At 37.3% G+C, this 26,807-nt stretch overlaps 1 protein-coding gene across 3 annotated transcripts in view; it reads left to right on the top strand.

Moving 5' to 3' along the window:
- Nucleotides 1-26,807, top strand: part of LOC105097008 (uncharacterized) — a 269,473-nt gene that overhangs the window by 97,036 nt on the left and 145,630 nt on the right. Inside the window, exons 10-12 of one of the 3 annotated variants that reach the window (XM_064484423.1) lie at nucleotides 13,485-13,600; nucleotides 23,702-23,759; nucleotides 24,589-24,797. The gene's annotated coding sequence lies outside the window, so the exon portion shown is untranslated. Of the gene's footprint in view, nucleotides 1-13,484; nucleotides 13,601-15,010; nucleotides 15,532-23,701; nucleotides 23,760-24,588; nucleotides 24,798-26,807 lie in introns of those variants that run through there. The other 2 variants (XM_064484421.1, XM_064484422.1) reach the window with 2 other exon arrangements.

Genomic DNA, 26,807 nt, shown 5'->3' with positions numbered 1-26,807 from the left:
GTCACTAGAGTTATCGTGGAGGTTTTTTCTGACATAGAGCCCTTCTTGTACACACCAGAACTGAAGTTGGCTTGCCATAAGTCAGAGTCAAGGATGAACAGAACGGAGGAGCTCAAAGAGCTCAGCTTTACAACGTGAAACCATTTCTGGAAAGAAATAGAGGCACCTGCTGTTTGGATAAAATACATGGATCCTTTTCATGCATTTCACAGACATATTCCCTACAGAGAGAAGCCTGGATTTTATTTTATTTTTTGGCCAGCTTCTTTGAGAAGCCTTCAATGAAGCTGTCAATTTAGCTCCTTTATTCTTCTCTCACTCCACCCCCACAAATGCTCAAGAAAAATAAAGCACTGATTTAGAATTGATAGAAATTAAGATGTCAACAAAAGGTTCTCCCCTACTTTCTAGAAGACAAACTGGAACAAGGAATTTGTGTTCACTTTTTAAGGTGTGATCTTCCTAAGTACACAGAATCATTCCTGATGGACTGTGGATTGACTTACTGCCTCATAAACCACATGTCCTCTGCTCTGTCTTATCAGCAAAGCACAACTTTTGAAAGACTGGAAAGTGATAAGTCATCAAGGACCACCTCAGAAGAAGGTGAACATAGAGAGATAATGCACCTCCAAGTGGAGGCACTAATTAAGTGCCTTTTGTGAGAAGGGTTGGCACAGTGTGATCCTGGAAGATGAAACACATTGAGTCCGTCAAAACAAATTCCACACCAGGAGGCAGCAGAGGAAAGGGAAAGCAAAGTCCCAGAGGGCAGAGATAAGGAGCATTTCATCCAAGAAAGAAGACAGTGGGCAGAACATTAAAAGTGGGAAGATCATACGAAGGACACACAGTGATCTGCCAGGGTGTTTCTGGGAGCCTTAGGATACTCAGTACTGTATGTGCCCATTTTTGCATAGTGTCCTGATAGGGCAACATAGCATTTAGAAGGTTTATGGTGTTCCTGAAGATATTTGGAGGGAGTACTAAAACTGCAAGGTACAATTACATATCTCGCACTATTTGAGCACTGATACCCTCTCACAGGTGGCATTTATTAGTATACCACTCGAGTAGAACTAACAGGAGAGGAAAAAGATTTTTAAAAAGGAATATGGAATGAGAATCCATCAGTGCATATTCAGAGAGCAAACCTCCCTTAGATTTTTTGGCACAAGAACCACTAGTAAAACAAAGAGGTTGAGATTCTTTAAGTTTATATTAGTCAAGTGCATTAGAGCACAGAAAAGTGTTTATTTTCTCTCACACAAATCCCTTTGTTAGGGAGAAGGGAGAAGTTGGCAGGCTTGAAGATGCTTTACAACTATATAAATACATAGATCTGTGAGCTTTCATCAGAAGAGTGATTTCATAATGAGTTAATATTTCAGTTGATAAATATTCTATTTTGCAACCAGAGTTCCTATAGAAAGTGGGACATACAAAATCAGAGATTACACAATAAAATCAGTGGATTTACTTATCTACTGATAGAAAAACTATGCAACAAATTAGGAGTTCTAAAGCTACTTCATTGAGTGCCCTGCTAATTGTCAACAGGGTAATATTATGTCCTATTTTTTAATTAAGGAGTGATTAACATATTGTTTTAGTTCCAGATGTACAGCACAACAATTCAATATATGTAAATATTGCAAAATGGTCACAATGAGTCTAGTTAACATCAGTCATCATACATAATCACAAATTTTATTTTCTCATGATGAGAAATTTTAAGATCTACTCTTTGAGTAGCTTTCAAATATGCCATTTGGCATTATTAACTACAGTTACCATGCTATACCTTACATCCCATTTATTTATTTTTAACTCAAAGTTTGTATCTTTTGACCCCCTTCAACCATTTTCTCCCCCAACCCCTGCCTCTGGCAACCACCAATCTGTTCTGTTTATTTATGAGCTCAGTTTTGTGTTTTTGCTCCTGTTTTTAGATTCCACATTTAAGTGAGCTCATAAGGTATTTGTCATTCTGTGTCTGATTTATTTTGCTTAGCATAATACCATCAAAGTCCATCCACATTGTATCATACCAGGGATTCCATTCTTTTTAAAGCTAAATAATATTCCACTTACATATATCACATCTTCTTTATCCATTCATCAATAGATGGACATTTCAGTTGTTTCCAAATCTTGCATATTGTAAATAATGCTGCAATGCACAAAGGAGTGCAGGTATCTCTTCAAGATATTGATATCATTTCCTTTGGATATAGATCCAGAAGTGGGATTACTGGATCATATGTTAGTTCTATTTTTAACTTTTTTAAGAACTTCTATACCGTTTTCCATGGTGGCTGTGCCTATTTACGTTCCCACCAACTGTGCACAAGGGTTCCCTTTTCTCTACATCCTCACCAATACTTGTTATTTTTTGCCTTGTTATTGATAGCCATTCTAATAAGTCTGAGGTAATATCTCATTGTGGTTTTGATTTGCATTTCCCTGATGATTACTGATGTTGAATACCTTTTTAGGTACCCACTGGCCATTTTCATGTCTTCTTTGGAAAAATGTCTATTCAGATCCTCTGCCCATGTTTTAATTGGATTTTTTTTTTGTTACTGAGTTGTATGAGTCCTTGTATTTATAAATATTAGATATTAACTGCTTATCAGATACATAATTTGCAAATATTCTCTCACATTCCATAGGCTGCCTTTGCATTTGTTGATGGTTTCCTTTGCTTGCAGAAACTGTTGTTTGATGTAATTCCACTTATTTATTTTTGCTTTTGTTGCCTTTGCTCTTGAGGTCAAATCCAAAAAATCACCACCAAGACTTACTGCCTATATTTACTTCTAGGAGTTTTATGGCTTCAGGTCTTATGTGCAAATCTTTAATCCATTTAGAGTTAATTGAATTATATCCTATGTTTTTATTTGTGCACTTCCAAACCCATACCATACTTTCTATCTAAAATTGTTTTAATAATTCGAAACTCCTATTGAGGTAGCTTGAACTATGATTAATTTTAAATCAGTATATGCCCCATTAGTTTTCTCAACTAAAGTTACAGCGTCTGATTCTTTCTTCTGCAAATACTTTAAATTTTATACAACAGGAATGTTTAAAACTCTGCATTATCTTACAGTTCCTGATATGAGTGAGTGATTGGGGAAATTTTGAATTATTTTACCACGTGTGATAAAAATAACCATGTTTTATAAAACATATCATGGTCCAAATAATGATCATTTTGTGCATAATTGATTTTTTTCTCTATACACTTTTGACTCTTTCAAACAAGTACATCCAAAAGAATCTTTGTGTCAGTATAATATTCTATTTGCAGGAGTTAAAAACAAACAAACAAACAAAAACAAACATTCTTGATACTGAATTTAGAGGGGATCCACTTGGGGAAACAAAAACCTGTAAATTGTTTTGTAACACTTAGAAAAATAAAAGAGTTGTTTGACCCCTAGGACAAATCAATCCAGATGTATATTGCCTCTTCCAGTTAAAAACTAATTAAAAAATATTGACTACTTGGCTACACCAGTCATCAAAAAATACGGATTAGAGTTTCATTTCTGTGTAAGGATGCTTTCTGAAATATCTAAGGTCAGTTTGGTGGCAGGATTAGAAACAAAGGGGAAGACAGATCTTACAATTTTACTAATTTCCCTTAGATTCTGTATGAGTCAGTTCATACACATCACCACAGGGGTGGGTCCTGTAAATTACCTGAAGAAAGTATAAAAAACTTGACCTTGGTTTATAAATGGGTGGGTTGGTATGTCAGCGCAAGCTGGAAGTAAGAGACAGCTGCATTATAGCCACACAATGGACAGAGTCTACCATCAACCTTGTGTAGAAGCCTGTGGTGAGGGAAAAATAGATAAATAAAGTATATATATATATATATAAATAAATATAAGTAAATAAATTATATATATATGTAAATATATATATATATAATTTATTATATATATATAGGAAAAGAAAGGAAAGGCTGTAGTAGAGACACGTGGATGGACATATTGGCACATGCATGAGTAAGAAGATCTTTATATCACATATTAACGCCAAACAGAAAGCATCTATCATGAAAAGGGCACTGAATAACCACGATGACAGAATGACTTATACATTTGATGTTTGCTTTGCCTTCAGACACAGCAGTACAAATACAATGGGATCATGAATAAAGTGGCCACTGTAGCAGAGATGGGGGCTACGCATGGGGCCAGCATATGAACCTTATTTATCTAGGACTATCTAGTGATTCCTATCTCTGAACATTCAATTGGCCAGCAACAAAGATCAATAATGTGTCCTGAATAGGTATATTCAGGTCCAATTATCAACCAATTATCAACGTGGTGACAACCTGACCACATTAAGTTCCTTCCATTCTCCCACTCTTGGGAGGCTAATAGTTCATTCTCATAGGAACACACACTTATTTCAGGTTTGGGTTTGTAATTCCAGCTTGCAAAGTCTCAACGAACACACTATCAAGGAGCTTACAGGGTACCAGATTCACAAGCATGGGACCCTACACAACATGTCATCCACCCACATTCACAGCAAATATGTCACAGGAATGGGCTCATGACTATGGGATACAATTGTTGTAACACATAGAACACCAACCAGAAGCTACTGGCCTTCTAGAGTATCGGAATGACCTGCTGAAGGCATAGCCTAGGCACCAGATCAGAGACAATTCTCTGCAAGGATCAGGTATGGATCCTTCAGAATACAGTATATACTGAATTAGAGACAACTATATGTTATTGCATCCCCAATAAGATCACATCAATCTTCCGATAGGAGTGGTCCCACAAATCATCTCTCCTAATATGCCACTGGGAACTTTATACTTCCCGTCTGTGTAACTTCGGGCACTGTGCTCGCTAGAGGTACTGGTCTCCAAATAAAGCACATTCTTGCAGGAGTCCCATTGAAAAACAAACTAAAACTACCACTTGAAACAACAGACTTCTAGGGATAGTAATTGATAAGAAGAGTCATTTATCTTGGTAGGAGTAATTGACCCTAATCAACAGGAAGAGATGTACATTTACAAGAAGAAATATGTGTATAACAATTAATTCATATGGATGTCACTTGCTACTACCTTTCCCAATTGTGACTATAAATGGTACATGCAGTAAACCCAGCCTAGAAAAGTTATGGTTACCAGGGGCTCAAATATCTCAGGAATGATGGCTTGACTTACACCAGCAAATAAGCCACTGAGACCAGCATAGCTGAGATAAGTGGAATTAATATGGACTGTACAAAAGGGTGATACTGATTACCAGTTGTGGTTCCAAGACTAACTGCAGTAACAGTGACCAGAGTTTATCTTACTAACTTCCCTCTTCTTAGTTTACCCTCAGGAAAACAGGCCCACTGGACACTGGAGCAGTTGCTCCCCAAACATATATGAAGAAGTAGACAGAGTAGCAGAAACAGGGAATCATGGCAGCCCAAGTGGTACATCATTTGGATCTCCCTTCAAGGGAGATCAGCTATGAGCAGTGCACATTTCGGTGGTCACCAGATTCAATGACTTCCAGATCTGCCACATAGCTTAAGTTGAAACAATGCTCTTCCATGGGTCACTGAGGCTTTCTCAGACATTCACTAAAGTCTGAGGGTCTCTTTATCCTTTATTTCTGCCTTTGCTATCTCCTTTCACAAGTGTCAGATGTGCATCATAGAATAATTGCTTTCCCGAACTACTTACACTCCTTCTCCACTTATATTTTAAGGCTGTCTATCAATTAATCTCTTGGCACTTTTAATCTCTGTCTTGATGCCTGCTTCTCTAAGTACTCAACCGATGTATAAACTTATCAAGTTAGTGTATGTAAGGTCAATATATAGAGAAAATTCAGTTTATCTCTATAGAAAAAACTAATACATAAATATAAAAATCTAATATGAAACCATATTCAACAACACAATAAACAAAAATATTTAGGAATAAGTTCCTCAAAATATAGGAAATACTTCCCTAGCAAAAACCATAAAATGGTTTTAAACAAAACTAAAGGAAACCTAAACAAGGTGAGGGATATTCCAAATTCATCACTGGAAGACAATATTGTGAAGATATCAATTCTCTACAAATGGATATACAGACTGTATTCAATCCCAATCAAAAATCTCAGTAATTTCTTTTCTTGAGTGTTTATAATGGATTCTAAAATTTATACAGAAATTTAAAGGACTTAAGTATAAAGTGAGAACTTTAAATAGTGTATTTTTATTCCCCCTACCCTCGCCATTCTTTGTACTCTCATCATAAATTTTACTTGTAGATGTTATAAGAACTACAATACAGTATTAATTTTGATTTAAACAATTCTAAAACCAATGTATAAATACTGGGATTTAACAAATAAGGAAATGAATAACAGCTGATGGGAGCCAGGTTTCTGGCTCATGTCTCTTCCCAGATAAACTGGGAAGCTGTGTATATTGCAAGGGGAGAAAGTTAGAAAAATCCACCATCCTATGGTAGTGGATAAGAGATTGAGATATCAATAGACATTCAAGTTTATATATATATATATTAATAGAGAGACAGAAAGATAGTGTTCTAGCCTCACAAAAACTTAAAACCCTATGTAATGGGAAAAACACCAGACAAATCCAAACTGAGGAGATGAAAAATTAGACAGCCATCTCAATAGACACAGAAAAAGCATATGACAAAATTCAACATCCGTTCCTGATTAAAACTCACAACAAACTGAGTACTGAAGTACTTTATTACTTATGTCAACATAACAAAGGCCATATATGACAAGCCCACAGCTAACATCATACTCAATATTGAAAGCCGTAAGTTTTTTCTCTAAGGTTCATAAGTAGACAAAGTAGCCCATTTTCACCACTTGAACTCAATATAATACTGGAAGTTCTAGGCAGAGCAATTAGGCAAGAAAAAGAAATAAAAATCATCCAAATTAGAAGTAAAACTATTTCTATTTGCAGATGGCATTTTTTATATATAGAAAAACTTAAAGACTCCACCAAAACTGTTATATCTAATAAATGAATTCAGTAAAGTTGCAGGATACACTATGAATATGCAAAAATCAGTTGCATTTCTATATACTAACAAACTATCAGAAAGAGAAATTAAGAAAACAATCCCATTTACAATTACATCAAAAGTAATATCTAGGAATAAATTTACCCAAGGAGGTGAAACATTTCTACATTAAAAACAATAAGACATTGGGGAAGGTTACAGCTCAGTGGTAGAGTGCATGCTTAGCATGCACAAGGTCCTGAGTTCAATCCCCAGTACCTCCATTAAATAAACAAGCAAACAAACAAATTGCCTCCCCCACCAAAAAACAAACAAACAAAAGTCAGTAAGACATTGATGAAAAAGTTGAAGACACAAAGAAATGGAAAGATATTTTGTGTTTATGGACTGGAAAGATTAATATTGTTAAAATGTCCATACTCCCAAAGCAATAAATATTCCACATATTCAATCCAATTCCTATCAAAATCCCAATGGCATCTTTCACAGAAATAGAACAAATATCCTAAAATTAATATGCTACCACAAAAAAACCCCAAATAGCCAAAGCAATCTTGAGGAAGAACAAAACTGGAAGCATCACACTTCTGGATTTCAAAATGTATTGCAAAGCTATAGTAATCAAAACAGTATGATATGGGAATAAAACAGACACATAGACTAATGAAAAAGAATAGAGAGGCCAGAAATAAACCCATGCATATATGGTCAATTAATTTAGACAAAGGAGCTAAGAATATACAATGAGGAATGAACAGTCTCCCTTTAAAAAATAGGGTCAGGAAAACTGGACAGCTTTATATAAAAGAATGGAATTGAACACCTATCTTATACTTTACCCAAGAATGAACTCAAAATGGATTAACGAGTCACATAAAAGATCTGAAGCCATAAAAATCCTAGAAGAAAACACAGATTTAAGATCCTTGATGTTGGTCTTACATTTTTGGATCTGACCTCAAAAGCAAAGGCAACAAAAGCAGAAATAAGTGGGACTACATCAAACTACAAAGCTTCTGCACAGCAGAGGAAACCATCAAAAAATAAAAAGGCAGCCTATGGAATGGGAGAAAATATTTGCAAATCATGTATCTGATAAGGGGTTAATATCCAATATATGTATAGGGACTCCTACAACTCAGTAGCAAAAAAAAAGAATTTACTCCTGATACTGTATGACACAGTTTGTAACCAACAGATCAAATCATCAGGGTTTAACTGAGCTGAGAAAGATCATTCAGTCTAGTTATTCTGATTTACAAACTAAGAAAATAAAGTCTGGAAATGCAAGATGAGTCAGGCAAATTGCTTCATTACATAAATTGAAAGAGTAGCCTCATCTCTACCCTCTAAATGCAGTAGTCTTTTCAACTCAAAAAAAGCTAATGATCTAAGTAATGAGGAAGATAGAAACATCCTGGGATGAAAAAGGTCATTAGAGTCAGGAATTATAAAAAATTACAAATTCAGGGATCACAAAGTTGACAAAAAATACATTCCAGTGATTAATTTCACTATTTTCGACATCTTCTGGTAACTCAAAGGATTAACACATGGTCCAGTAAAACTGTTCACCAGAGAAATTGAAAAATAACAAAAAAGGAAAAAGAGTAAATTTGTTCATTAATGATAGAGATGCCATTTCATGTCCACTGACTGCTAATTAGAATGAGGCAATAAAATAGAAATACTTGAGGACAGCCAACTCTATCACTAATACTCGGTCATCCCCTAGTGGACAAATGACGGGAGATCCAAGAATTGTCTTTAAAGAGTCCCACCTTCAGCAGATTAACTTCCGCCCCCCACCTCCGATTCTGCATCCTTATCTGACACATTTGGAAGGCCTATTATTCTTGACCTCATTAATCCCTCAAGAACAGCAAGGAATCAACGCAGAAATGCTGGGAATAGAGAATTTAACTGACATTTTCCCAGTAACAGTGAGGCATAGCCCTGATAGAGGATTCGGCGCACAGTATTTCATCAAAACGACGGCGTAGAAACTTCTGCTTCCCTCCACCCACCCAACACCTCCAGCCAAGAAACATCAATTTGAATAACGAACTACACACGAACAATATTTTCACAGGAGTTTAGCATTCCAGGTGAGGGATTGCCAACACCTGGGTGAAGCACAGTGCGAAGCAACGACGCACACTGAGCAGTGTAGGAAAGTTAGATTCATACTAGGCCCATTACTCCTCTCCCAATATAGGCAGTCCACGGGAGAAGCCGAGTCAAGTTTGTACCCGACTTCACTGCGGACCCCAGGGCTGGCCCGCCCCAGCACCTGGCCGATTCCTGCAGCCCTAGGTGTCCCCCTGCTCCACTCCTCACCCCAGCGCCGGTCTGCTCCAGGACCGCAGGCAGCTCCACCAGCCCCGAAGGCGCATCCTGGGTACCCATTTCCCAGTGGGATTCCGTTAATCAAGAAACCGGCTCACCCAACTGTCTCCCTACCCCAGCCCCACCCCCCCCCCCCCCCCTTGGCCCTTTACCCTCTTACCTGCCTTCTCCACGGGCCCCTCGGCGCCAAGCGCCCGGCGGGCTGTGCTGAATACATAAACAGGCTCACCTGGACGCCAGCCTCCTCCAACCGCCCCAGGCCCCGCCCACGGCTGCAGGCGGCGTTTGCGGCTGCGCCTCCCAAAGGCTCCTGGGAACGCGGCCCGGTTGCTCCAGGCACCTGGCAACTCTAGCGCCCGGAGCTGGTCAGCGCCCATGAACCCAAGGCCCGTGACTCATCCCGGTGATCACTGGCTCCCGACCGCAGAGTGGCGTCCAGGCCTCTGGTAAGCTCCCCCTGGTTCAGGTCCCTGGTTCACCCCGCCGCCTGCAATGGCCCCAGGCAGCTCCCGCGGTCCAGGCAGCTTCATCGGCTCACAGAGGACCGGTGTGAACTGAGGCTCCTGGCCCGCTCTGGCGCCAGCGGCCACCAGTGGCATCCGGGGCTCCAAGTAACTTCTGTGACTTCAGGCTCCTAGTGGGCTCCCGTGAACTCAGGCCCAAAGCCACAGGCAGCTCCAGTGACCCTTAGGTTTCGGGCCCACCCTGTGCATGTCCCATGGCACCAGACCGCTACAGGATTCCTGTGAACCACTTCCTGCCTCACCTCAGCACTATCCAGCTCCCCACGACACCGGGCAGCTCCCCGTGGGTTCCAGCAAACCCAAGCTCCTGGCACATCCAAGCCGTGGCCAGTCCCCGTGGTTCTGGGGGACCTCTGTGAACTCAGGCTCCCAAACACCACCAGAGAACTCAGGTTCTGGGGGGACCATGTGAACACAAAATGAAAATCCACAATATGAAAATGCAGCCTATGTAATGGGAGAAAATATTTGCAAACCATTTATTTGATGAGGGATTAATATCCAAAATATATATAAGAATCCATACAACTCAATAACAAGAACAAAATCCCAAACAACCTGATTAACTGAATAGGCATCTTTCCAAAGACATACAAATGACCAACAGGTACATGAAAAGGTGCTCAACATAAATAATCATCAGAGAAATATAAATCAACACTACAATGAGATATCACAATATCCAAGATTTGGAAACAACCTAAGTGTTCATCAGTGGATGAATGGCTAGAGAAGATGTAGTTTATCTATCTACAAATATTATTCAGCTATAAAAAAGGAAATCCTGTTCTTTGCTATTTAATACAATGTGGATGAACCTTGAGGGCATTATGCTAAGTGAAATAAGTCAGACACAGAAAAATAAATACTGTTTGACATCAATCATGTGTAGATTCTAAAAAAAGTTGGACTCACAGAAACAAGAGAGTAGAATGGTGGTTACCAGGGGTTGGGAGGGTTAGCAAATTAAAGAGATGTCAGTCAAAGGATACACACTTCGAGTTATAAGGTGAATCAGTTCTGAAGATCTAATGTATAGCATGGTGACTGTAGTTAACAATACTGTATTATATACTTGAAAGTTGTTAAGAGACTAGATCTTAAATGTTCTTAGCACAAAAATGAGATGGTAATTATATGAAGTGATGAAGGTGTTGACTAACCCTATTGTGATAGTCAATTTTGCAATATATAAATGTATCAAGTCATCAAACTGTACACCTTAAACTTAACCAAATGTCATATGTCAACTGTATTTCAATAAACTTGGTAAAGAAAAGGTAAAAAAATGAAAAAGAAATGCACAAATTTCTTGAACAACATGCAATACCAAAGGTCACTCACAAGAAATATACAAACTGAAGAGTCCTATACCTATTAAATAAATTGAAATTTCAGGTAAGGAACTTCTAAGGAAAATACTTAGAGTTACCTAGAAAATGTTATTAGAAAAATTTTCCTAACTGATAATAAAGAAATACTATCAATTCAAAACAAAATCCTGCAGAATACTGAAGTGGAAGAAACACTTTCCACATCTTTCTCTGAAGTCAGTTAAACTGACATCTAACCATACAGACATTATAAGAAAAGAAAACTACATACAAAATATTCTTCATGATCATTGATTACAGAAATTCAAACAAAATAAAAAAATGAAACTAACAATATATAAAACAACACAGTGAAATTTATTACCAAATGCAAATTGTATTTAACATTTTTAAATCAAAGTAACTTGACATAGTAACAAACATCAAACAAAAAAAACAGTATGATCATCTCAGAAAATAAAGAAATTTGACAAAATCCAAAATCTATTCTTGATTTTTAAAAAAACCCCGGCAAACTAGAAATAAAAGAGAATTTTCTCAACCTGATAAACAGCATCTACAAAAAAATCTACAGATTTATATTTAATAATAATAATAATAATAGAAATAGCAATAGAATAGTAATAAAAATAGAATATTTTTATTCTTCCTGAAGTGTTCATGGAGACTGAACCAAAGGGAGGGACTCTTCTAACTGGAAGTGTAGAGATGGTTAAATTAGCAGAGATACTCCTTTGAGGTAAGGATCCTTCATGGAAGTAGCCCTGGTGCCTCTCCTTCACTGTCCACTGATCAACCAGTACAAGGATTTGTGTCTTTTCAAACTACTCTCTACTCATTTCCTTTCCCAGAGCCTCATTGCCAGTTCACTAGAAGACAAAATGGCTTTCTTTCAAATGATAAGGTCTGTTTCTTTCTTCATTTTGTCATTTTCTGTTTTCCCTGGTGAGTAATTTTTCTTAGTCAGTGGAAAACTTTGACTCATTCAGCAGTTGTCAAATATTGGGCCAACTATGAATAGGGACCTTACTGATGATCCTGATAATTTTTCTTGCTGCTGCTCATGCTCATCAATGGATGATGCAGGGAGCGCTTTTAAAGTATATTGGGCTTATATATAAGGAATTTGATTACAGGTTCTACTCCTTGAATATACTGAATGCCTTCGTGTAAGTTCATGCTCTTACTATATTTCTATGTTCTCATCTACAAAGTGAGGAGATTACCTGCTTTTGACAGAGTTGTTGTTAGAGTTATATAAACTACTACATAAGAGTGTGTGAAATGTAGTCAGATTCACAGCAGACATAAATGAATGTATATTGATTGAGATGTAATTTTTGAATTTTTCTTGCATATTAATATCTAGTTCAGGTGACAGAGAGACATTACCACAAATACATATATCATATTTTTTTTTACAAAGAATAATATTCTTTATCCTATTTTAGATGATTACTTGTCAAAAAATGAATCATTATTATTGTTGTTGTTGTTATTAATCTATGCTCTGGTTGCACAGGTATTCTTTGGAATGTCAACAAGTTTGGAAATACATCCTGTAAACTGTCATTCAGATGATTAACAATGAAAACTTGGAATTTTTATAGCATCAGAATATATGATTGTATATGCTATTTTCTCCAACAGCACGATGCCATATTTTTGATCAGAGGCAGGAGATAGCAAGATTGGGCTAGAGCTGGGTTGTTGGAGGAAGTGTGTAATGGGAAGTGATGTGTTACATACGTGCTGGGAAAATAAGGGGCAAGATGAGAGCCATGGATATTTAGTTTCATAGGAAGTCAAGGCTTTGCATGTTGATCCTAGGAAAAAATGGGCAGTGTTTTTAGCAAAGATGCAGGGATTCAATACAAACTTGTGGGAGCAATTAAAAGTGGCTGTATTCAGACCACTTAGATACTGTAATTGTCCTGCAAGAGGCGATAGTAGCTCAGAATAGATTAGTGGAAAAGAAAATAAAGAGGTATGAATAGAACTTGTGGTCTAGCTACTTTCATTTATTCACTCAAAGTATTCACAGAGCCCTTTATATGTGCCAAGAGGTATTCTGATATTAAAATTACAATATTTAAATTAGAACTCAAATTGAAGAGTCAAATATTAAATCAAGAAAGGACTAAGTTTTGTACATCAGTATGTTCACCATGTGTGGCAGATGCTATTCATATTGTTATTATTATTATCTATCTTAAAATGTCTCTGACTTCACAGCCTGTCTGTGACAAGTTTGAAGATACAGCGATGACTTGCATGAATGAATACTTTCCTGTCTGTGGACCAGATGGCAACACATACAACAATGCATGTGCTTTTCGCAGTGAAGTTGGGTAAGAAACAGTTTGTATCTTTATCTTTATACTAATGCTTCTCTTCAATATTAATGCCTCATTTAACAATCCTAGGATAGTCAGTGCTGCCATTAACTCAAACCCACATAAAGAACTTGGCACAAAAGCTGTATCAGTGTAAAGGAATCACCATTTCTGAAGAATTTTGTTGTGGGGCTATCTTTATAATTATTCTCATTTATCAACACATCCAAATTAGTTAAATGAATGAAATTTAATTAAGCTGTTAACAACAGTAGTCATGGATGAATCATTTCACCTCAAGACAATGTTTGGCTTTTCTTTATTACGTTAAGATAATATATTCATTACAAAAATATTTTTTCATTTCTATCTGCATGGCATATGTCTTTTAGCTTTTCTCCACACTTTTTTTTTATTCATGCATAATCACAAACCACCCAGGAAAGACAAAGTGACTAGAGGTAGAATGAAACAATATAAAGCAGGCCTGTGCTGTAAACATCGTACTTGGAACTAAATTTCAGAAATTCTGTTATTCTCTTAACTTTGAATTAGGCTGGATTTTCATGCCCTCTCTTGATCACAATAAAGTATTCAGTTATGTCTTATTTAAAGATAGAATCTCCTAGACACTCCAGTGTGAATCTAGCAATAGAAAAAAACACAGTTTTCCTTCCTGTGGAGATTGGTTCAAAATATCATGGCTTTCAGAGATTGGATCAATGAGCTCTGGGTGCTCAGGAACTGGGAGCGGGATAAGAAGGAAGACAATACTAGAGAAAGAAACCTCAGGGAAATGAAATTCAGCAGGAGGACTGTCACAGCTGGAGAAGCACCGGTAGAGACACTGTAGGCCCAGCAAGCAGGCCGCAGAGTGTCGGTCCTCCTGTTCCACAGGTGGGATAGGAAGCAAGAGGGACGCCTGCAGAGGGAACTGAGGGTCAGAAAAGACTCAGAGCCTGGTTAGAGGATCAGCCAGCCTGTGAGATAAGCTTCAGGAGCATCTGCCCCAGGGCGCAGTTCCCCAGTGCACATAGGGATGAGTAAAGCCATCGGAGTCTGCACGGAGAGCCAGGTCGGAATCAAGACAGTGGGCTCCAAGACAGAAAACTCCCAGACTCGACAGAGATTAGATAGGCAACAATGTCAATTTATTTTGAGGCAGAGAAGGCTGCTGCTTCTTACAAACACTTTTCAGGTCAAAAGGTGAGCTTTTATAGAGTAAGCAAGCATGGTTTCATTGGCTTAGGAAAGACAAAGGACAGCTGCTGAGCTTGGGCATGGGACCTGGGTGGGGCCTGGCCCTTCAGACAATAGATTCTGCCAAGCTGAGTACTTCAGTCAAAAATCGTTTTTTTTTTTTTAAGTAAATTTGCTTTTGCAGAGGGGAGGTAATTAGGTTTATTTATTTATTTGGTTTTTCAGTGGAGGTACTGGGGATTGAACCGAGGACCTCATGGATGCTAAGCGTGTGCCCTACCACTTGAGCTATACCCTCCTCAACAAAAATTCTCATTTGGGGAAAACACGTGTGCCTCATACAGGATTTCTAATGTACCTGTTTTCTTTCTCTTTTTTCTTTTTAGAAAATGTGGTGGCCAAATTAAATTTAGTCATTTTTTCCCCTACTGATTCCTTGATATAGCTTTCTCTGTGAAATGATTCCTCTTACTCTTCCTGTTTCACTGAAGGGTATTTCCACGGTTTTTGCGTAGGGTGAGGAAACTCAGCACGCATGACATGTGACCTGTACACTCCTTTTGATATTAAAGTTCAGGATTCTTGAATTCAGTATTTCTGACTCTGTGTGATTTGAATGAATTTCCTGCTTTAGAAAACATAGGGCATAAATCATTTTCTATGAAAACAATGATCTCCTAAATAAAAAACATTAACCATGCAAAAATGTAATGTCTCCTGTGAGTTCTTGTTCTGTCACTGTCAGACCTATAAGCGGTTGAAAGAACACAATGAATACTTCAAAGATTTATTTATAGTTAAATGAGAAACAGTCCTGTACAAACTCTTGAGGGAAAACCGATGTTAGAAAATTACTTCTATTTCCAGGAATATAAAATTGTTGTTCCAAAAGTGATAGTATTGAGTCCTATAGTAAGTGTCTTCTCCTGTAGATTATTTGAGTTCCATCTTATTCCAAATCATCAAAGTAAATCCTATGACTCAACGTATCTCAGCCTATTAAAGCTTTGCCCTTGCTGTGGTATGTTGGGTGCTTTGCTTATAAGAAAGGTTGATGCCAAAAAAAAGGTGGTTTGAAATGTTCTTAAAGTGTGTGTGTGTGTTTGTGTTTTAACCAGGGAACGGAATTTCTTACTAATAAAGTATCTTTTATCATCAAAACTATGGTAACGGTTTACAGACGTGTTATTTTCTCCAGTCCTCATAGATATGTAGTTAGGTGTAATTAAGTAGTACCTAAAATTGTAGATTATTGAAGTTCTATCTTAAATCATGAAAGCAAAACCCATGAACCATCTTATCTCAGTGTATTTGAACATTGCCTTTCTTGCTTTATGCTTTATTTTTTGCTTTTAAGTAGGGGTGGTACAAAAAAAGCTTGCTTGACATTTTATTAAAGGTTTTTTTTTAAGCAGTGAAGAGAAATAAGATGTTATTTTGTATTTCAAAAACTATGTTAAGGTTCTGTGCATTTGTTAGTCTTCATGGAAATGTGAGTGATGTGTAATTAAGTCCTTTTTTTTGATAATAAGGAACTAGGACTTAGGATTGTAAATATACTAAAATACACTATTATGGTAATAAAAGTAAATTTTACTAAACAATATTACTCTTTTATGAGGTTAAGGAGCTGACAGGCTGTCCCAAGTGGGTTTCTGTGGTGATGAGCTGAATGCCTTTGCCTAAACAGGGAACTGTGAACAGGTGTACATACTATCTCATCATCTGATTGGATAGAAGAATAAGAACTAGCCCTATAGAGCCTCATAAAGAAGTATTTCAATTGAAGTCATCTTGAATTTTAATTATATTTTAATTATTCAGATAAATGCACCAGTGATCTCTTCCTCTTTGTACCTGTACCATGGCATGGTTCATTTATTTCTGCCCTCTCTGAAAAGGGATTTATTCTTCAGAACTCTGACATCTCTGTACATACCAGAGGCATAATCACCAAACCTGCCTTTAGATGTCACACATACTGACTCTTACATCTCAGTAACTGTTCTGCATTTGGCTAGACCATCAATAGTCTAAATGGTCTAAAATATGAGACCTTTACTGGATGATGTAAATGTTCTAAAACTGAATTGTGATGGTTGTAGATCTCTGTATGTTTACAAAAATCATTGTATTACACTGAAAAATGGTTGTTTTGGGCATGTAAATACCAAAATAACGATGTTTAAAAAGCAGTAAAATAACAAGTTTCATATTAAAACTACTTTTTATTACCGAAATGTCAAGTTCTAAGTATTATTAAATTCCCAGTTTCTTATTTTCATTATTGGCTAAAAGTTAAACCCAACGTGTACCTAATAAGATTTTTATAAGAACTAAGATAACACGTGGGAAGCTTCTTTATAGAGCTTTTGTTGACAATAGATAATTTTAACCAGTACACTGGACGTTCCTAGAAAACAGAATTATATCTACTTTTGCTCAACAGCTTTTCCCTAGCATCTTACCTAAGACTTGATACATAACAGGTTTTTATATATATATATTTTTTTAACATCTGAGAACTTTATTAGGCCATTTGAGATTCCTTGGAATGACAATGATCATACAGGTTTTAAAAAGTGCTTCCATCAAATAGTTTGTTGTTGCTTTATCAGCTTTTACTTTTTAAATGTGGCATTTCTTCCATTGCTAATGCGCTTTTGGCAAAGATGTACAAATGATTTTCTTTTTTTCAGTTTTAATTGAAGTATATAGTGTATTTACAATGTTGTGTTAGTTTCTGGTGTACGGCAAAGTGATTCAGTTATACAGACATGTATTCTTTTTCATCATAGTTTATTCCAAGATTGAATATAGTTCCTTGTACTACACAGTAGGACCTTGTTATATACCTATTTTATGTGTAGTAGTTTGTAGTCTGTATAATCCCTAACTCCTACTTTGTCACCTTCCTTTCCCCTTTGGTAACCGTAAGTTTGCTTTCTGTGTCTGTGAGTCTGTTTGTTTTGTAAATAAGTTCATTTTTATCATATTTTAGATTCCACATATAAGTGATACCATATAGTATTTGTCCTTGTCTAACTTAATTCACTTAGTATGATAATCTCTAGGCCCATCCATATTGCCGCAAATGGCATTATTTTTATATAATATTTTTATATAATTTGTAATAAAAATAAAATAATACATGTATGAATGTACCAGTGTTCACTGCAGAGTTTTAAAATTTTTAATTGTGGTAAAATACATATAAAATTTACCATCTTAATTGTTTTTAAGTGCAGAGTTCATTGTGCACATTAGTGTTAACTACATTGAGACTGTTGAACAACCAATCTCCAGAACTCTTTTCATCTTGCAAAACTGAAATTCTGTACACATTAAACAACTACCCATCTCCCTCTCCCCAAGCCCCAAGAAACCACATCCTACTTTCTGTCTCTACGGCTTTGACTACAAGTGGAATCATACATTATTTGTCTTTTGATGACTGGCTTATTTCATTTAGTATAATGTCTTCAATTTTGTACATGTTGTGTTATGTGTCAGAATTTCCTTCCCTTTTAAGGCTGAATAATATCCCATTGTATATATATACTACATTTTATTTATCTGTTCATTTGTTGATGGACACTTGTGTTCTTTCCACCTTTTGGCTACTGTGCCATTATGAACACTGGTATACAAATGTCTTTTTAAGGTCTTGGTTTCAGTTCTTTTAAGTGTATGTCCTGAGGTGGAATTACTGGGTCATATGGTAATTCTATTCTATTTCTATTTTTAAATTTTTAAGGAATTGCCATACTGTTTTCTATAGTGGCTACGCCGTTTTACATTTTACCAACAGTGCACAAGGGTTCCAGTTTCTCCACATCTTTGCCAACACTTGTTATTTTCTGCCTTTTTGATAGTAGTCGTTCCAATGGGTGGAAGTGCTATCTCATTTTGATTTTGATTTGCTTTTTGGAGTATTTTTCCTACAAGACCTCCACAAGGAAATAGGTCATGAAACCAGCTGAATGCTTTATTTTACAACATGACTCCAAAAATGTACACTCCAATGGATATATGTTCATTAAGAATTAATATTGGAGAATTTAAACAAGAAGGCCCTACGTAAATCATACATTTCAATAAAAATATGAAATATTTTACCAAAAGAGATCATGCCCGATAATATATGGCAGACTGTACTTGTCTTCCAGGCATCAATCTACATTTCTGTCATTAAAATAGAGCTTAAATGAGCTCTAGGCCACTCAGCTAATGGCTGCTTCCTGTTAGTTGGGAGATGAAAAGAAACAGAAATCCTTCATCGCATCATCACGCTTACCCCACAAATGGACAGTCTCGGCTGAAGAAAGCAGTGCCATCTAGCATTTGAACATCACTCAACTACCTTTTGGCTTATTTATGAGAGAGAAGGGAAATGATATGATACATTCTCCCCAAGCCTCAGAAATCTTACAGTATCTTTGAATAGGTTCTCCAATGAATTGAATTACAAAATTTAAGTGCCAATTAATTAGTTAACTAACGTTCTCATTGCCAAACATTTGTGATCGTAACATTAACCTTAGGTGCTTATTAGAATTCAATTTCCTAGACCCCCTTTCTTGGAGAATTTGATTCTTTAGGACAGGAAGAAGCCCAAGAATCTATTTCTGTTAAACACTGAGTAATGTATTACTTGTTTGCTTTTGAAAATATTGTTTTGATTATAGTTATCAAAAGTATGCACATGTCTTAACTCACTATCCAGTCAAAGAAAGGACATTTTAATAAAGATAACATCATTTCTAACATTTTAATGAGTGAAATATTTATTATCTTAAATTAGCTTTTATGTTATCAAACTTTCAATTAAGACATTCATTTTTTAAACTATCATTGAGTAACTGAACACAGAGAATCAAAATCCTGAAAATCACAGGAAGTTAGAAAAACTTTGAATGCTTTATAATCTAGCTTCTGTTCCATAGGATTTACCTGATCAGCTATGAATTTAAGGCTCTGATTGAGAAGACTCTAATTGCCTGTAGAAGGCGCCACAAAACATGATTACAAAAAAAGCCATATTGGTGTGCAGCTTCGTCAATATTCAACATACACCAAAATGGTGAAAATCAATGTTGGCATTGTTTTCTCTATAAGGAAAGAAAGAGACAGAGAAAAAAATTAAAGAGTTTTAAGGAAGAAATAAAGTACATTACATTTAAAGAAATATTACAAAGGACATTCATGGAAAAACTGATCAACTCCAAACAATTCTGTTGGTTCATTAACAGTGACATACCAATGTTAACTTCTTAGTTTTGACAAGTGTGCCAGGGTTCTACATGGTGTTAACCTTAGAAGAAACTGGATAAAAGACACAAAAACTTGCTACTATCTTTGAAATTTTTCTGTAAATTTTAAATTATTCTGAAATAAAAATACTATTTTTAAAAAGGAGAATTTTAAACTCCCAGGATTCTATCACAGAGGAAACTACATTCATTGCTTTAAGTCTGACCATCCATTGCACAGACTGAACTCATTTCTATGATGCAAAAATGTAGATACCATGCATACAGAATATAGTTGGGGTGTTGCAGTGTCTAAACACAGAGACACTGGAAACCTTTTTAAAAAGGAGGATGTGAACGTGGAATAGCATGGAGAGGCTGTGCTCCACTTCCAGAAGCAGCTGGACTTGGCTTGTTCCTCGGGTCTGGCACATGTCCTGTCCCCTTGTGGGGTCACTTGACTCTTCCTACATGCTCAGTCCTGTCTCAGTCTTGGGACCCACCCAGATCTAAGAGTGGAGAGATTGGAGATGTTCTCAGCAGTTCTCCAGAAACAGATGTCAATTTAAGGGATTAAATGTGCAAAGATTTTGTGAGATGAAACACCTATGAGAGAGAATAAGGAGGGAGGTAGGAAGGCTGGGTGAACCTTTAAACTGCACACTCCTTCAGGATGAAGGAGACAGGAAATGAGATTAGATGGAGGTACTCCACAGTGTCCTGCTCTCCAATGTAGATTTGGAGGCTGTCATGGATTTTGTGAGACAAAGCTGACCATCAGAGGAGTCCCTTTTTAGCATGAATGGCCTTGGTCCTAAGTTTCCTTCAGCTAGAAGTCTGCAAGGGTCAATTACACGGCCACCATAGAGAGCTATCATTCTGCATCTGGGCTTCAGAATTACATTGTATTGGTTGCTAGCCTGCCATTAGTGACACATAATTAGGTTAAATTAATTGATTTACACATTTGTACAATATCAAACAAAGTTATAATGAGAGCTCAAATACAAAATTACTTTCAGAAACAAGAACTTCAGGGAAAGGAACAAGAGTGGCCTCTAATTTTTTACAGAGGTCTTAGTAATTTTCTATGTATGTTGAGCCTTGGTTATCAGCAACAAGGATTTTCCTATCACTTTGTGATGATTTCTTCATACCTTGGAAGACCAAATACTTATACTGTGTGCTTACATCTTTTCACGGCAGAACAGACAGTCATTGTCATAAGTTTTTGCGTTCGTTGCACAGAGTGGAACATATTCGCTGGTGCAAGCTCCTGTATATAGTTTACAGTCTGGCTGTTAAACATAGAGAGACAATATAAACTTTCTCAGGGAATGAAAGTCTCAGTAAAATTTTGCTTAATCTTAATATGAAGGGCCAGACATCAACTTTAGAAAAATACAGTCTATAAGTAGTTTTAAGCACTGACACTAAAATTTATAAAACAGAAATCCCACTTAAAAAATAAAATTTTACCAATGTTTTTATAAACCTGGTATGATTTTTTAAAGAGATCACAGAACGTGTCATTGTAATTTAGTGACCACCATCTTCACTTCCCTTTAGATTTTTCTCCTTCCAAACTCAAGAAGAAATCATGAAGTGGAATTTTTCTATTTCTCATTCCCTGTCTTGATACTTTCACTAAGTCTGTGTGTGTGCATACATATATGCAGCTATAAGTGCAACTTGTTTAATGTTGACAGTACTGGTAATTGACATAAACAATACTTTGTGTACGTTTACCTCATCTGCTTTTGAAAATTCTTTGTGACTATGTTTATTCAGGAATTTAGAACTGTAGTTTAACTTTTCACCTTTATGTAATATTATACTATGTGGGTATATAGAAATTATCATTATATTATCCACCCTTAAATGTAGATTTAGATTGATTCTGTTTTCTCTTGCTTTGCTGAGATGAACACTTCTACTGTAAACACCCTCCGCTCTGTGTCAGATGTTTGTATGACACAACACTTATGCCCATTAATTAAATTTTTGTGTAATGGGATATGCACATTTTTATGTTGTCTAGATAATGACAAACGGCTTCACATGACTAAGTTTCTATGTTTTTTTGGAATTTAATGTAATACTAACACTTTCTTTTTGTTTTTTGAAAGACCTCTGTTGTACATTTTTTATGAATTTTGCTATTAAAATGTATACTATAGAGGGGAAGGGTATAGCTCAGTGGTAGAGCACATGCTTAGCATGCATGAGGTCCTGGGTTCAATCCCCTGTACCTCCATTAAAATAAATAAGTAAATAAATAAACCTAATTACCTCCCCCACAAAACAAAATGTATAATATAGAAAACTGGTTTAGCTTTTTCAACCTCCATCAGGATTAACTTACCGGAAGTTTGAATTCTGATACAGATGCAAAAGAGGTTTCTGCAACCAACACATAGATGGAAAAGTTAAAAATGAAGGCAGAGAAGATAGGGGAGGGGCTGGGGGAGGAGAAGAAGAGGAAGAAGGAGAAAGAGAGGAGGAGGACACGGAAGGAGGAGGAGGGGAAGGGGAGAAAGGAGGGAGAAGAGGAGGAAAGGGGGTAGAAGAATCGTCTTTAGTAAATACAGCTATTTCTTAGTAGCAGAAATCTATGCAAATTGCTTACTCAAGACCCTCCCAGTAATGAGGCAAGCCCTTCATGTCATTAGCAAAACAAAACATTCACAAAACAATATCAAATTTGGAAATATTTTTAAATTCCCAATTATTCTAACTCTGTGAAAATGAATTGTATGTGTTTTTAAAACCCCTAACATCCTTCTCTGAAGATGTCACTGTTTTTCTTCCCATTTTTATAGATGAGACATCCTAGACAGATAAGACAATGCTTTAGAGCATATCACTTAAATATGAAGGAATCAATTAGTACTTGGTGAGTTAGAACTGTGATCTAAATGTGTGCGTCTGTCTTATAGCCCACAGATGCCTTATTCTCAAATTCATGGTCTACCTTGAGCTTCGAGAGAGATACTTTGCCAGATGTGTCAATGTGTTCTCTCCTTAGACAAAAGCTTGTCTTAGGGGACTCAGAGTGGGTGATCAAAAAATCAGAATATGAAGCAATTCCAAACCTAGAAAAAAATCATTCCTCTTCGTAGTTTGCATTTAACAATCTGGCCATCAAAAAGAAAAAAAATAATTAGGTAATATTCTTTAGTCATTGATGAACAAAGAGCAAAGTTCTAACCCGCTACTCTATCTCCACTTGTCCAAAATGGGAAACGAGGAAAAGGCATCCTCTGATGCAATGTTAAAAAGGCATTTGTAACGTGCCCTTTTTTCACTTTATCAGTTTATGGTCTACAAACCCAATAAAAAACAAGCTCCTTCATTCCTAGATTACAGAAGTTGTTTCCTGCGTTTTCTAAGATATGGGAAACATTTCACGCAGACTGGAAAACTGACTTACCAGAATAAAGAGGAAATGCCAAGGCAATGATGAAAATAACTTTGATCCATGATAAGAGAGACATTTTATCAAGTCTGTAGGAGAAACACACAGGAATGTTTATAACACACGGCACAAGGACAAACTGCTGATTTCCAAGTGTAAGTTCCTTACAGATAAATGAACTGCTCCACTCCCCTAGGTTCCTGATTACAGTGGACTGCTCCCTTTTTCCTTTTTCCCAACCCACAGGATCAATATGACATACATGTGAACCGAAGGCCTCACAGAGACTTGAAGGAAACACCAGGTAAGTCCTCTGCCCATTTAAGGAGCTGTTTACTCTCCCAGCCCCTGGCTCAGCCCACAAGGAACCTGGCTGCATTTAAAGAAATACACACTTTGGAATTTCAGATTTTCCTCAGAAAATAGTAAGTTAATTCAGGAAGGACTGATCTGGAGCAGTCCTCACAGCAGTGCGACACACCTGGGCTAACGCCATAGTCCCCAGCTGACCTACCTGAGACGGAGAAGACTGGAGAGTGAGGTCTCCGGCTCCAGTGGCTCTGCCTCCTTTGCTGCTCTCTCCTTCTCGGCGACCTCCCCCAGCTGAGGAGGCTCCCTTATGGACTGTCGGTGAGGAGCCCTACGGGGTAAACCAGATGGCCCACAGCAGATAACGCCCCAGAGGTTCTCTGTGTTCTGCGTCACAAAGATCTCACATAGATCATCTCTCAGTGGGAGGTTTGGAACCGTTTTTCTGATGAACCCTAGAGCTTTGAGGAGGGGAGAAAGTAATGCAAAAAATTACAGATCTTAAGATAGAGAAGAGATGCGGAAAGTTTCCAAGCTATTGAGTTAGAAAGGAAAAGAGAATCAAAGCCCACAGAGTTTTGTGAACTCTAATTAAACACATGCCTAGCCTCTCAGTATTTCACATTAGAACACAGTAGACTCAATTAGAGATTTGTTGTAAATTTGGACTGTCCTTACAGTTTAAATATAAAATTTTTTTTATGTTGAGATAATTGTAGATTTACATACAGTTGTCAGAAATACTCGAGAGTTCACCTGTATATTTTAACCAGCTTCTCCCAATGGGAACATCTTATAAACCTATAGTACAAATCCCCCACCAGGTATTGACGTCAGCTGAAGACCTTCTATCAATGTTGATTCTCAACACCAAGATTGTGAATCAATTGTTGATATATGATGTCTGGGCAACGGTATGTTTGACAAGCTCCGAGATGAGTATTGGGTCAGTTGGCTGTGGAACCCAGCCTGGAGGACACGACATAAATAGAAGGAAGAGGAGAGACCAACTTACAGTGGTGATCGTTTCTCAGTATGTATGAGTAGCCAATCATACATAAGTGCATACCTTAAACTTAAACAATGTGTCAGTTATATCTCAGTAAACCTGGGAAAAAATAAATATAAAGAAAAGAAGACTCATGGGAGTGAGGCTGAGACCACATGGGGCAATGCCTTAAATTCTACATTAAATAAGATAAGTGGGTGACATTGGAGGCTTTGAAGTGGGGTAAGATTTAACTAGTCATTGTCTCTCCAGTTAATTCGTATTCACAGTCTGACTTCTGGAAGGAGTTTTGGCAGTTGAAAAACCTGAGTTCAAATCTCATTTACCACTGAGTAACCTTGACTTTTTAATATAAAAATTCTTTATTTTAAACATGGGAATAGCAACTCCCACCTCTTAGATGTTAGGGATGAAATCTTAAGACAGTCTGCATTCACGTTCAGACTTACATTCAGTTTAGACTTACATTTGCCACCCTAATCTTACCTACTTTTTAGAGCAGTGGAAAGAGGTAGGATTCAGAAAGGAAGCTTTGAGCATAGATATGATTCCAGTTCAGTGGAGGAACACAGAGTCTGATGCGTGCAGAAAGTGCTCCATTATTACTGTTGAGTGAATATTACTCTTGCAGTAGCTCTTTAAATTATTTACACTGATGCCATCAGAAGTGCCTGTGGCAGATCAATCCTTCTGGAGCAGGACATGTGAGGAAAAAGTAAACTGAAGCTTAGAACTGAAACTATTGTGAAGCCCTTTGTGTCTCACACGTTAGCCGTCTCCTCTTATATATATTCATCAGCAGAGATTAAAAGCAGGAGAGACTGCCTATGAACACAGCAGGCTACAAGATTTTCATCTTTTTTTAACTAGCCAGTAAAGAGAATGTTAGATGCATGAATTAGAAGTTTCATAAAGAAAAAAATAATGCGATTCAACTTGTACCAGAGGTAAGAAAGCTGTGTATTTAACACAATAGAGATACTAAAAGAGAAAAAAAGAACAAATGGGAAATAAGAGCAGTCTCTAGTGTCCCCCATGTCACTGCCCCCTGAGTTGTGGGCAAAGTAACCCACCACTTGTAGGCAATAACAGGAAGGAGCTATTGAATTTAACCCACAAGTCAAATCTACTGCAAAATGGGGTCAAGATAAAAGGCATAATACTACGTAGCTCCATCAAGAATGGCTATCTTCATAATGAACAAAGCTCTCTATACTTTTCCTGTAGAGAAAGAATGAGTCAGAGAGAAAGAAATGAGCAAAAGAACACAAACTCCCTAGGACATGTGCAACATGCTTCTCAATAAGAAGGATTTGAACTTACACACGAGGAAGAGGTTGTGCTCCACCTGCGCGAGCCACTGGTCCCTGCCTGCTCGCTGTCCTTGCACAAGTCCTCTCCGTGCTGGGGGACCTCTTGCCACTTCCTATCTGCTGCATCCTGACTCAGTCTTCAGACCAGACCTACGAGAGAAAGACATTAAATATTGTGTTATTTTAAGTTCTCCAAGAAACAAAAGCGATTTATAGATGAAAACTGCAAAGATTTTGTAAGAAGAAATGCCTGTGGGATGGAGTGGGTGGGTGGAATGGGGAGAGAGACAGGAAGGCTGTCAGAGTCTTAGGTCACAAACTCCTTCAGAGTGAAGGAGTGAAAGACAAGAGGTGAGATGGAAGAGCCTTAGACCACCCTGAAGTGTCAGGAAGATCTGAAAAGTTGTCATGGAACTCATGAGACAAGTTGACCATCAGAGGAGTCCTTTTCTAGCATGAATGGGCCCACTGTGATGGATTTCAGAATTCGGCAGTCAGTAGGGTTCCTTGCCCAGGATTAGTAAGCAGTATGCCATGTAAATAAAGAAATGCCGAGGCCAAGAACAGAAAATAAAGGGAGGCATAGGGGGAAGGATATAGCTCAAGTGGTAGAGTGCATGCTCAGCATGCACAGGGTCCTGGGTTCAATCCGCAGTACCTCCTCAGAAAACAAACAAATCTAATCACCACCGCACCCCCCACCACACGCACAAAAGGGATG

This window comes from Camelus dromedarius, chromosome 3 (assembly GCF_036321535.1).
Source record: "Camelus dromedarius isolate mCamDro1 chromosome 3, mCamDro1.pat, whole genome shotgun sequence".
Lineage (NCBI taxonomy): Eukaryota > Metazoa > Chordata > Mammalia > Artiodactyla > Camelidae > Camelus > Camelus dromedarius.
Note: the sequence above shows the minus strand (reverse complement) of the source record. Positions and strands in the feature narration are given on the sequence as shown.